The following is a 14,192-nucleotide window of genomic DNA, read 5'->3' as shown; positions in this document are numbered from 1 at the left end:
TCATAACGTCGACAGCGAGTGCTAAAAATGCATTAACCGACACGAGCTTATAACCACCAACTGCCTATAAAGTAGGTACTTCATTAAGCACCGACAGTGAACTTTCACAAACACTACAAACAAACACATAGATTTACATGCAAATGTGTCAAATAGTAAGCTGTCTGGTGTCTATGACTATGACTATCCACTTGCTGATTACCCGCTAGCGAATTAAGTGAATTGTTTTTGAATTTGATTGTGGCAATTGTGGCGCGGCATATCACGAGCGAGTAAGTGCCGGTCGCTTACAGCTAAATATACTCATACACGCTGGCAGCAACTAACACACGAAGATGTACCTTCATATGTTTGTAATGGCATTTACGTGTATGATTTTTGCACAGTGATTTGCTGATGATGATTTGCGCGCAAATTGCGCTGAAATCAAGAAATATCACGATTTCCAGCTGCAGCGGATTGCACAGTGCCACTAACGCTGGCATATGGGACGGCGAGAGTGTGATATTTTTAGTAGCTAAATTAAATTACCGGCAGCCGCATGCCACAACGACAACGGCAGCAGCGACTTAGATAATAATGCGCTGCAGCCAAGCCGACACACTCCCACCTGCAGCGCTGCCATCTATAATGTCACTCTTTGTTTTTGTTGTATTTTCAGTTGTTGTGTGTGTCATCAACCCTTAGCGTTTGTCAAGCCAGCCAGCCACCAAGCAACTAACCAATCGGTCACAGCCTTTTCCTCGCTTAGCGACTAGCAAAAGTCAACCCTTTCGATTTGAAGACAGTTGAACTTGCCACTCGCGTTGCATGGCGCATTATTATCATTCTATGTTTATTATGTTTTTTTTTTTTTTGCTTTTGTTTTGTCATCAGCACTCAAAGGGTTAATTGCATTGTCAACTTCATTGCACAATTTTCTCTTTAATTACACAAACACAAAGGACATCAGTCAGCGTACGCAGCAAGCCAAAAGCACAAGCGGACAAAGTAGTGGGAGTCGGGGTGTAGATGAGACGAAAATCGGTTTTTTCTTCGAGAGAGGGGAGTGTAATGAACTTGTTGGTTGTGTTTATTGGTAGTTAATGACTGACAAATTCGATGATTGATGGCATGCGTTGGACATAGACAATAACAAGGGAAAGGGTTTCTAATATGACGCCCCATCTCTTCTACATATATATGATCTATTAATATCAAATGTTCAAAAAAATTCCCCTGAGACGGCAGGTGGTCCTTGTTAAGGTCCTTGTTAAGCTTATGGAGTCTTACAGTAGCAGGCTAAGTTGGATAGCTTGTGCTTTCGAAGAACTTATCCTTGTGAACCTACTTCCATCTCGATAAAAAATTATTACGAAGGCGACCAAAGTTCCTCGAATTTGTCATAATTTTATGCATTCGAAGGTGTACCGACCAATCCACTTTGGCTCACCAAAATCTCTAGTCGAAGATTGCTAATGTGGCATATTATCTATTGAGATGTTTATTTACCTTGTTTGAAATCTTTGAACTGTGAGTTACAGGGCTATGAAATGAGACTATTCGAAGATGTTCTACTTAGATCCTTGGAACATATTATATTATCGAAATCTATTGTGTTTTTCGGAAACAAGCGATTAAGTCAGAAAACCTACGGACCGCTTCCTGAAGCCAGCAATATATAAAAAAAAAATCTAGAATAGCTAACGGAAGTGCCGTTACTTTTAAGAGAATTCGTTTAAATACTTTGTCTTTTGGTTCTACAACTAGATACATGGGAGTTCCAAGTACTTTAAAAGGAAAATAAACTTTTGAATTCGTCTTAAGAAGCTTAAAAGCTTGAGTTGAGCTTTGGAGGAAGCATAATTTGTAAAATATATTGTAACATTATTCAGATAGGCTTGAATAACATTCTTCAAGGATCTTATATGTACTAGTTGTATGAAAAATCAAAGAAGAATAAGAATCTGGAAGCTTAGAAGCTCAAAGTTTATACATATATGTGATTATCTAAATTATTAAACTCTTCACTTATGGTCATTAAGAGAGATGGGATGAATACAAATATAACATATATAAGGCTATCTTGGTACAAAGTTTAGTTCTGGAATCAAGTAGCTAAGAAAAAGAATTTTTATATGTAATATCAATGAAGGAGGGAAAGGAGAAAATTACTATTATAAGATTTCTCTAAATATTTCACTTGTCTCTAAATTGATTCGAGAGAATTCAAGATACTTTTAATTTGTTTCAGAAAAGTTGTCAAAAAGCTTAGACCAATAATTAATAATTTTTTACTCAAAAACCGTTATAAAGACTGTGAAAGCACTCAGCCTGGGAGCAAATGAAAGAAAAGTACTTTGTTTAAAAAGTCTCCGAGCTTTTGGAAACCTGTAAAAGTTTAATCACTCTTAACAAGCTCCGTAGCAACATGCTACCAAGCTTTCAGAGTTCACTCATAATTAAAGAATAATCAAATGCAAAAAATCACCTCTCAAAGCTCGAAGCTTAAAATAATTATTTTTATTATAAAATTCAATACAAACACTGATTTGCTGAACGCAAACTAATTACTCAAGCTTTAAAACGCTCAACGTTCAAAGCTTGTAAAATAATTGCATTTCTTCTGCGGTTTTATAGGAAAATTGAAATTAGCGCATTCCACTTTTAATTTGCAATCATCAATTCAATTTAAGTTCAATTGAATGCAAAAAAGCGGAGCGGACAGAGACGATGGATGGAATAAGAGCTGGTGGATAGAGGATAAGCTGCGGCTAGTGGACGGTCAACGAATACAGTGGAAGGCGACATATTTTTTCATATACATATATATGTAAATACATATACACCCAATGAGTTCAATCGAATTTCCGCAATTTCATTCAATAATTTCTTTATTGAATTGAGTCAAATTAAAACGAAATGTTGCAGCGAAAGCGAAAAATCGCAAAAACATGGCAAAACGAATGCAGAGAAGAATTTATTTTTTTTTGCGAATTTGCTTTTTTGTGGCCACACAAAGAATATGGCGGCCAATGGTAAGCCACACATGAACACATACATACTCATAAAAGTGAACTCCCGCATTGGCGTGGCTCCAATGGCGTGTGGTGGCAGCGCACTTGGCGCTCTTCCATTGAACGGCCAGTCATGCTTCACATACATTCGTCTGTGCATTGCCATCCCAGCTCCGACCAACGACCGTCCAATTAATTTGTGGTTTATCAATTTAATTTCAACGATATTTGTTACTTTGTTGCTTTTTTGTTGTTGTTGTTGTTGTTGTACATTACTGTTTGCACAAATTTTAATTTGGCGGCTTGACTTTGCATTTGGCATATTATTTTATTGGTCATTGGCGTTCAACGCCATGCAGCACAGTTAGGCTACATATGGTATGCTCCACACAGCGTTGGTTGAGGTACCAATAGTATCAATAGTACCCTCTTGGAAATCGGTAATATTTCGAATATTTCATGGTTTTACTTTTTCATATACCGATTTGTGGATATTGAAACCGAAAATGATCAGCATTTGACTCGTTAACAACGCTCAGCTGCTAGCTAAGCTGACTCTAATAAAAAATTATAGCATACCTTTAGGCTGTCATAGCCAAAATCTTAAGCTGTAGCAAATTAATTGCGATTTTTATCAAAGTTTTCGATTATGAAGTGATTATGTTCTCAAAAATTTGGATTTCTTAACGCTTCAAGACACCTCACCTATTTGTTTTTATACTCTCGCAACAAAAGTTGCTAAAGAGAGTATTGTAGTTTTGTTCACATAAAGGTTGTTTGTAACACCCAAAACTAAACGAGTCAGATATAGGGTTATATATACCAAAGTGATCAGGGTGACGAGTAAAGTTCAAATCCGGATGTCTGTCTGTCCGTCCGTCCGTCTGTCCGTCCGTGCAAGCTATAACTTGAGTAAAAAAAAAAAATATCTTGATGAAACTTGGAACACGTGTTCCTCGGCACTGCCACGCCCACAAAATGGCGATAACCAAAAACACATAAAGAGCTATAACTAAGCCATAAATAAAGTTATGAAAATAAAATTTGGAACATAGGCTCGCATTAGGGAGGGGCACATTTGAATGTAATTTTTTTGGAAAAGTGGGCGTGACCCCGCCTCCAAATAGGTTTTTTGTATATATCTTGCAAACCAATAAAGCTATATAAACCAAACTTTCTGCAGTCGTTTCTTTTAGCCGTTTCCTTATACAGTCCAAAAATGAATGGGCGTGGCGTCGCCCACTTATGGCTCCAAACCATATCTCAAGAACTATTCGACCGATTTCAATGAAATTCGGTATATAACACTTTCTTGACACCCTAATGACACGGGCGGCATATGGGCAAAATCGGTTCACAACTACGTCTACTTCCCATATAACTCGATTTTGAATTCCATCTGATTCGTTCACTTTATAATGTATTCATAAGGAACCAATGAAGCTAGCGGAATGAAACTTTACACAAATACTGTATTTGAGCTGTGACATCACTTGTGGAAAATTTGTCAAAATCGAACCATGACTTTTCAAGGCCCCTGATATCGAACATGAAGAACTCAGTGCCTACGGGTAATTTTTCACCAAAAATATCGGTAAATCTCTCAGATATTTTTATGTAATTCATTCCCTCTGAATTTTTTTCTTATAAAAGTTTCTCTCTGTACCTGAAATGGTAAAAATCGGGTCATAACTTCCCCCAGATCCCATATACCTAATTATAAGTAATATTAAATTAAGTGAGCGTATAGTCTTCGACACATTGTATCTTGGTGGTGAAAACGAGTGAAATCGGTTTAGGAATTACCTCAGTCCCCATATACTATTTATGACGATTTTCGTTATTCTATTGAACTTTATACCGCATATATGGGTCGAATTGTGTTATCTTTATAAAATTACATCAATAAATTGCGAGAGTATTAAATGTTCGGTTACACCCGAGCTTAGCCCTTCCTTACTTGTTTCAATTGTAAATGAAATAAATAGGCTTTAAAAAAAGGTTGAAAATGGATTGTGAAGCAAAATTCTTCTTAGGAAATGACTTTTTTAATAGATTTTTTATCCGAAACAACATATTTACTCTCCAACCTCAGTAGGTCGACTTTTATTGTGGGATTATAATACCTAATAATCACTGATCTTATCTACAAATCTATGATTCCAACATTTGAAAGATTTCAGTAATCCTGTGATATCATCTATTTTAGACAACAAAGAAAGGATTTTCAACGCTCTTAATATTGAAATTATTAAAATATAAGATGAAAACTTCCAATTTTACAGTTTACAAGTACTTAACATTTCCTACAAGGCACATGCGTAGCAATTCAGGCACCGTTCAGCCCATATTTGTTTCGATGGCGCCTCGCTCCTCGACTCTAAATGTTTCATATGCAAAACATGAGTTCATATCGAGATAAAAAAAACTTCTTTGGGTTCTATGTATATGTATATATACTCTGATACAATTAAGCCTGCGTGTGTGCTGCGTATGTCCAATGGCCTCTGCAGCTTTGTTGTTGGTCACAGTCAGTTATGGCAGTTGTGGAGCTTGTCTTTGGTAACTTGTTCGACAGTCGCCTTTTAATTATTATCAATTATTCAAAGCCATTTTTAATTGAGCACTTTTTTGCAATCAAATTGTTGGGGTTTTCTATATTTTCCTACTTTTGTTACTTAGTTTTGAGATTTCAAAGAATTTTTTAATTATAAAATTTTAATTCAAGTTTCCAATGATGATAAAATTTCAAGACCTTAATTTAGTTTTATTGGCCAAAATTTAATAATTTTTGAATTAAAAAAAATTCAAATTATTATTCAAAATTCATTATTAGTTAAAATTTTTTCAATTTAAATTGATTTTTTATTTTCTGTATATATTTTATACGTGAAAAAATCTAAAAGAAAAAATTATATCTAAAAATTTCATAAATCTCATTTCTATTTTTTAATTTTTTATGCAAATTCCTTTAAAAAAAACTTCTTTATATTCAAGAAATTTAATTTACTTGCTTTTTGATTTCCTCCTTTTTTCTTTTTAGCTTATGATTTAATTTAAGCGCTGAGTGCTGCATTATTAAATCGTGTGTAATTTCACAGGAAAGGCATGAAAGTAAACACTTCAACGCTGAAGGATGCCTGAAGTAGCCGTCGGTGCGGCGGCACTACAACGATTGGTAGCAAAAAAAAAGGAAGCTAAAATAGAAATGAGTGCCGAGTGCTATGGTGGAGATGCTTATCAGCAGGCAATGTTAATTGAGAGATTTCTGTATTCAAAATTGTATGATTCCTTGGTATATTTTTCGAAAGAAGAAGTGCCTAACTCAAAATAACACACTTTTGAGGAGTTGAACGGGACAAATAACTGTGATTAGTGCAAATTATTTGTAAAAAATTAATTTTAACACAAATCGGCAGAAAGTTAGTAAAGCTACAGCATAGCTATCGAATAGATTAAAAGCACTTTAAGTCGATTTAGCCTTTACTAAGCTACTGATTTTTCATTTAATTGGTATTGAAAAGCACCTTATTGTAGACGAAGGAGAGTCGACCTCATGTGAGTTTATCCTCATCCGTTCAAATTCTTGTAAGTAAGTACCGGATCAAGGTATTGATAAAAGTCAACGAATTAGAAACCCATACCTATTGCACTAGCATATAAAAAGGTCTAACATCAAGCTCCCCTTTCTACATTCTAAATTGAGAAGGAAATGATCTGAAATCTGCGACCTATAGCCTTTCAATAGACTTATTATAAAAAATAATTCAGAAAACTGTTTTATAGATATATATAGAGATCCAACAAGGAGATAGTGAAGTTTTTGTCATAAACTATAATTAACACATAAATCAATTATATAATGATTGGGTTGTATTCCTCGATAAGTATAGACCAATTTATTCCACCATTATTTCTTGCATATCTCTATTAAGAATATTTGAAATCATATTTTTATCAAGTTTTTAACAAAAATCTGTTTCCAAAATACTGATTTTATTAACAAAAACATTTCCGAACACCGATTTGAAAGTAATATAAATTATCTCTCGGGACATAAAAAATCGCATGATATTTATTTGAGATTTATAATTTCTGTCATGCGATTTTTTTTATTAAAAATGGTATTTTCTTAAATAGTATCATGAAATATTGGATTACAAAAGAGAAAATTGATCCTCAAAAATAATTTAAGAAAAAAAAACACTTGAAAAATAATACCCCAAAAATCGAACGAATGAAGAACTCGAGGTTAGAAAAAACATGAATTTCTAAAAATTTCTATCAATTGTTCCCAATAAAATTTTGTTACAGGTGATTTGTATATAAAATATTCGTAAATTATTCTTTTATTATTTTAATTAAATTACCTTATTTCCGTCTGTGAAAATTTTGACGACAATTATATGGCGGGTTTCCTACTTGGAAACCCGTCCTAACGTGCTTTGAAATAAAAAAAGCTGAAGTTAATACGAATGAATGCGCTGCTTTGCTGAGAAGGCAATTAGAGCTGATATTTTATTATATAAACTTTTTAATATATTTTAATCACTGTTTAATTCTGGGGACGCAGTTATATAACTATCTAAGATAATTTTCAGTTATTATTATTTTTAATATTTTATTCTATTGAAGTCCGTTATGTTTCAACTTTCACAACTTCACCAATTTTATTTAGCAAACAGTCGAGCTTTCACAGCAAACAATGATTTTTCATTCACTTGTATGTATGTCTAACAATTCTTCAACTCTTTGCTTTTCACACACACTCAGCACGCCAAACGTCGTAGAAAAATCACGTCCTTCTCTAAAGCGCACAACAACAATTAGAACAACAAGAAGTAAAGTTTTTCGTGCCACACAATTACGCGTTTAATTATCCACAAAATAGGCGAGAAGCGCAGCGAGGCGAAAGTCAGGTGAGTACAACAAACAACAAACACTTATGTATGTACATATATCTCTCGATGTATTTCCGCTAACACACGTGTAGCGTTGTAATTTAGTTTTACTTTAGTTTAAATATATAGAAGCAGAAGAAAAAAAGCATCCCATGGGTGGGCGTCAAAGTTTCGCTGCTTACGGTTAAATTGCACTTTTCTACTTTGATGCGCGCGTGTTTCGCATATAATAGCAACAACAACAACAATGCGCTTTAGAAAGTTTTTAAGTTTTTTCACACTTAGTTAGGTAAAGGTAAATTTTCTTGTTGAAGTTGATGTGTGTTATTGGTCCGATTTTTTTTAGAAGTTTCAAAAGTTTAAAGCATTTTTGAAGCTCTGTTGAGTTCTGGGAGGTTTTTTGAAGATTTTACAATGTGTTTGTTTTACAGTTGGGTGTGAGAGACTTCCACTGCTGATATTTCAAAGGGCGTTTAGTTGAGGATTTTTTTATTTTTGGGTTTCTTATTATTGGATTTTTTATTTAGTTTTTGAATTAATTTTTGTGTTATTTATTTTATGCGAATTTTATATTGAATTTTCAAATATTTTTTTGGAGTATCTAATGTATTTAATATTTATTTTTTAAATTTTATTATGTAAGTTAATTTTTTGCTGATTTTTCAACCAGTGAATTTTCAACTATAAAGATTTATATATTTCTTTTATTTCTCTTCAGTTTTTATGTAATTATTGGTGCCACTTTACAGATCTAAGTACTTTAAATACTTTTAGTTTTCAGATTTCATTTTTTTATTGATTTTAATAATGTAAATTTTTTGTGGAACTTTTTTAATGCAATTTGTATTTATAATATACATAAGTCAGTAATAAATTTTCACTTAAAAATATTTATCAGATTTTTTAGATAATTTTCTTGGCTTTAAAAATATATTTTCATTTATTTTAATTTTATTAATTTAATTTTTTTTATATAAATTGTTTTATATGGTAAAATATTTTTAAATTTGAATTTTATTTTTTTTTATTACAATCAAAATATTTTTCACGGAGAAATCTCATAAAAAATAATGTTTTTGCAATTTTTTATTGTTTTTGTTGTTGTAATATTTTTTTGTTCGTAAAATATTTTAAATACTTTTAGTTTATGTGTTAAAATATTTTTTCACAAATTTTATTTCAGCTTCACACACAATTCATCAACATTTCTTATTGAAATCCAATGTGCAACCGCGTGTTGCACGAAATTCAAACTGAACACTAATTTTTGCGTTATTTTCCACAAAAACACACACGCCGCACAGAAAAAAATAGCATACAACCGGATAACGGTACAATGCGTGCTTACACGTAAACGGCTCGCTAGCGAATGATCTAATATGTTTGGTGGCTGTTGCTCTAATTTGAATTGATTATGTTGTACGGCTGGCGTTCCTGCGGCGCGACGGCACTGTGTTGTGACAACAACGACGATTTAGCTTTGGCTTTGGCTGCTGCTGCTGCGACTATGGCGAACGACTGATGATCGGCCGTGCGGCATGCCACATGCCGTGGCACACACACAAGGAGCAACAACAACAACACAAGCTTAATGCGCTGCAGTGTGAGTTAGAGGGTAGGGCGTGTGGCGGCGCCTTAATGTATGCTGCTGACAATTCACTTTGTGTTGTTGTTGCTGTTCGAGGCGCGCTTGGGGTGAGTTCGCACATTCGCTTATTTGTTTTGTTTTTGTATACGTTTTGTTGTTGCAATTTGTGTGTGTGGCTTTGTGCGCTCAATGGGCTGTCCTTATGGCGCACATTTCCCCTGTGCCAATGAGAATTTCCCGCTATTTGTGCCAAGTGGCAGAGCGAATGCGCATGCGCTGACTCTCTTTAGGTTTCTGAATGTTGCTGTTGTTGTTATTTTTTTGTTTTCAAGTTATTTTATTTGAATTCCCCACATGCTTCACATCTTACACTATCGCCAACTCAGCAGTTTCTTTCGGCTGCCGCAGTTTCTTGTTGAAACTCACACATTATAACGGATTTTTTCGCACAAGTAAAATTGAATTTTCATTGCCTGCTTATACAGCCATTCTTTTCCCCCACTCCATCGTCTCCCCACGTCGCTCATAGGTTTATAGTAACTCCCGGCGGTAACGGTATCCTTGGCAAGCCATCCTTATTGTTACAATTCTCATTTCTTGGTAATTTTCTGCGCTTGTTGTTGTTGTTCTTTCGTTTTTTTTTTTTCATTTTTATCCGCTTTCCTGAGTACTTTATTTTATTACAGCAATTTGAGGTTGATTTTTTGTGCACTCAATGTTTTCATTTTGATCCGAGCACTTTATTGTTGTTGTTGTTTTATGATTTTTTGCTCCTTTTCCAACTTAAATTCACAACAACTACAGCTACTAATATGACGGCAAATTCATTGCCGCGCTCTATCGCTCTATCACACACACTCTCTCTCTCGCTCTTACTCACCATGGCACTCACGTTCTCCTTTTCTTACGCATCTAAATGCGATGTTGTTGTTGAGAGCATTGTAAAGCAAAAAAAAAGTTGGTATTTCTGTCATCAGCCCCTCCCTTTCCATCACATCACTCACTCACTGCCGCACACTCTCAAGTGGGTGGTGACCACAGCTTGTGCTGCCATCTCCGCTGCCACCGCCGTCGCCGCTACGGCATCACTTACCGCTCCGAACGATTACTCACTGTGGAATTTATTTGGGATATCATTTTTGACAACTCAATTTATTTTTATTAATTTTCTGCTCTTCCTTCGTCCGACGCCGTCAGTCGCTGCTGCACGCTCGTTAACTTTCGCATTGCTGCCATTACTCCAAAAGCAATCTCTCTCTGCTACTAACGCTTAGCTGACCACCCACCAGCCACCTTGTTGGCTGGCGTCCGCGTTTCACTCTTCTCTTCCCTCCTCTTCTCTCACTTCGTCTCCTCCTTCCCCGTTCGATGGTGGCGCCACACCGACCACATTATGTGTAAGTGAATTTCAGTTAATTTATTATCGGGAATTATTGCCTTTATTGTTATGGTTATTCCACACTCTCTATTCCATTTCTGCTCAACTCCATCCATAAGCTAACGGTGTAAATGTTGCAATCAAATTGCCAGCCTGCCACACATTCGGAGGCCACTCAGTAGGGCTTGTGCGCTCCATCATATTCTTTACCCCCTTCATCCTTCTTCGCTTTAGCTTGCTTCAAGCCGCATACTCGTACATATAACGGTGTATACGAACAGCCGCTGACTTGGTTGGCAGCTGTACGCTTATAGGTTGTTTGTGGTGTCGTTTAAACTGACTGCTGAATTGTGGCGGCTGCCTGGTGTCATCACTGAGCTGCAATTAGGAAATGAATTTGTTGAGAATCACAAGCACACGTTCGCTTATTTGTTTTTTTTTTTTCTTATATTCGGTAGCTTCGTGTGTGTTCTCGTTTTCGTAGAATGCTGTGTGTGTATTTCTGTCTTTCAAATTGGCTGAAGGCTTTTTGTCAAATGGCAGGACATTCATGGAAATAATGAATTTTTATGCACAGATGTAAAAGTTATTAGAGTTAGTGCTGCGAAAGGGTTAGATAGCGAACGGTAAACGAGGCTGAAGAGTCGGTAAATTAATATTTCTATTTATAAGCTTTGTATGGAAAAGCTTCATTTTTTGCCACTAATCAATATTTATATTCAGACCACTTAATCGTCATTATTTTTTATTAACCAAAACCTTGACCTCAAATTTTTTGTACTGATTTCAAAGAAATGTATCGAAATTCTTCATTACTGGTCAAACCAAATCAAAAATGAGAGAATTAAAACCTTAGAACCGAAGTAAGTTCACAAAAATGAGACTTTCAGAGCTTAAAATCGATCCTCAAGACCTGATAGTATGTGTTCAGGTTAATAGAAGTTCGATAAATTTCCGCTTCATAGGCGAGTTGTTCCGGAAAAGGCTACTTACTCGAAAGACATTTCTCTCGTGCAACAAACTATGTTTTGATTCGATATTTATTATTCCAACAAATTTTTTTCACAAATGTCAATCCCTTTCGGAGTGAGTATGGTTAATCCGACAGATATCTAATTTTGAATACATTTGGTTTTCTTCGTTTTTTTCACTTATCAATATATATATATATACATATATGTATTTATGAATAACCCTTAACCCAAAATGTTTGTACTGACTTCGCAGAAATGTATCGAAATTCTCCAATACTGGTCAACTCCAAGAAAAAATAAAGAATTAGAATCTTCTCTTCTTCTTCTTGACTGGCGTAGACACCGCTTACGCAGTTAAAGTCGAGTCCACAACAGCGCGCCACGCAACTCTTCTTTTGGCAGTTTGGCGCCAATTGGTAATACCCAGTGAAAACATGTCCTTCTCCACCTGGTTCTTCCAACGGAGTGGAGGTCTCCCTCTTCCTCGGCTTCCACCAGCGGGTACTGCATCGAAAACTTTCAGAGCTGGGGCACTTTCGTCCATTCGAACAACATGACCCAGCCAGCGAAGACGCTGTCTTTTTATTCGCTGGACTATGTCTATGTCGTCGAACAACACATGCAGCTCTCATTCCATCTTCTGCGGTATTCGCCGTTGCCAATGTTTAAGGGACCATAAATCTTCCGCAAAATTTTCCTCTCGAAAACTCCTAGTGCCGTCTCATCGGATGTTAACATCGTCCACGCTTCTGCACCATAATGAAGGACAGGAATGATAAGGGACTTGTAGGAGTTTAGTTTTTGTTCGTCGAGAGAGGGCTTTACTTTTCAATTGTCCATAGTAGCACCTGTTGGCAAGAGTGATTCTGCGTTGGATTTCAAGGCTGACATTAGTATCGGTGTTGATGCTGGTGCCAGATATACGAAATTATCTACAACTTCAAAGTTATGACTGTCAACAGTGACGTGGGAATCTTAGAACACAATAAAGATCGTAAAAATAAAACACTCAGACATCTTGAAACTTCAAGTGACGAATTTTTCGATGAAATTACAAAGCATAGACGGTTCCAAAAAAGACTAAAAATTCAGTTAGGGGTTGGTCGTTCGTGTAACAAGCTATGCTCTGGTTCGATATTTATTATTCCAACAAATGGATTCCAGATATGTCAATCCCTTTAAGAGTGAGCCTGAGTAAACTGACAGTCTTAGACCACTTAGATATGTATATATAACTGCCTCTAAAAGGAAATGTCAAACAACGGTCGTGTGTCTGCAAGAGTTTTAATAATTTTAGAATTTTCTTAAATTTAGAATTGTGAAATTAATTTTATTCTATTCTAATTTCTATGGAAGATTGTTTGGAACGTTTTTTAGCGCTTTGGTTGCAGTAATCGCCCAGGTGATTTGAGGTGCGGATTGGACGCGACAACATTTATAGGCTGATCAAGAGCAAGGCCAAGATCAAGATGGAAGGACGAATTGAACGAAGATCTGAAGAATCTCCGACTGGAAAATTGAAGAGAGGCCGCAAAAGACAGAGTAACTTGGAGGCGTATTGTTCAGCAGACCAAAGCTCACAAAGAGCTGTAGAGCCAAATGATGATGATAATGATGTGAGGTGTTTAAGTTTCGAATGATTTCAATTGTTTTTTTTTTTTAATTTTTTGTTTTCATTCGAAATACATCCGTTTTTAAGACTCACTTTCAAGGTGTTATTGCTATTTAGACTATATTACAGTTAGTTCTTGGACCGTCACTTGCATGGTCTTCTATTCAATGTTTTTTATGCTCTCCGTGTTTTTACTATACTATTGTCTCCATGTAGCGAATGGGATAAGTGTACTCGCCATAAATTCGATAAGCTCTGTATACTTTTAATCCGAACTCCTTTCTCAATCTATGGTAAAGTTCCTAATTTTTGGGACTTGTGAAAATGAAAACTCGAGCGAATTCAGATGAACTTATACTTTCCATCAAAGAAAGTGAATTTGAAACTTTTGAATGATTTTTTAAGTTTGGCTACCGCTAAAGAGACCCCAAAACACCACACCAAAGTACATATTATTTGGGGTACAAATTGATGTTATGAAATTTCAAACAACTTTTAATTGTAGTTTTAACTTTCGAATAGTTTCCCAGAGACTACTAATGCTTTATTTTTTATACGCTTTCTGAACTAATATAAACAAGAAAAAACGTTAACTTCGGCTGTACCGAAGCTAATATACCCTTCACAGGTGCATTTCTTTTAGTAACCATGTGTTTAAGCAAATCTAAAGACGTAAGAAAAAGTAAGTAAAAAAAAGAAAACATTTTCCTAATTCTTTTTAGCCGGGTTGTTTGCTAGAAACA

At 35.4% G+C, this 14,192-nt stretch overlaps 1 protein-coding gene across 3 annotated transcripts in view; it reads right to left on the bottom strand.

Moving 5' to 3' along the window:
• LOC105210783 (homeotic protein ocelliless) overlaps positions 1-14,192 on the bottom strand; it is a 178,009-nt gene that overhangs the window by 151,892 nt on the left and 11,925 nt on the right. The window contains exon 1 of one of the 3 annotated variants that reach the window (XR_008470312.1): positions 7,367-7,507. The exons of the other annotated variants lie outside the window; for them this stretch is intronic. The gene's annotated coding sequence lies outside the window, so the exon portion shown is untranslated. Of the gene's footprint in view, positions 1-7,366; positions 7,508-14,192 lie in introns of those variants that run through there. 3 annotated transcript variants of the gene reach the window in all.

The sequence above is a fragment of the Zeugodacus cucurbitae genome, chromosome 3, assembly GCF_028554725.1.
Source record: "Zeugodacus cucurbitae isolate PBARC_wt_2022May chromosome 3, idZeuCucr1.2, whole genome shotgun sequence".
Classification (NCBI taxonomy): Eukaryota; Metazoa; Arthropoda; class Insecta; order Diptera; family Tephritidae; genus Zeugodacus; species Zeugodacus cucurbitae.
This window is presented reverse-complemented; position numbering and strand designations above follow the sequence as displayed.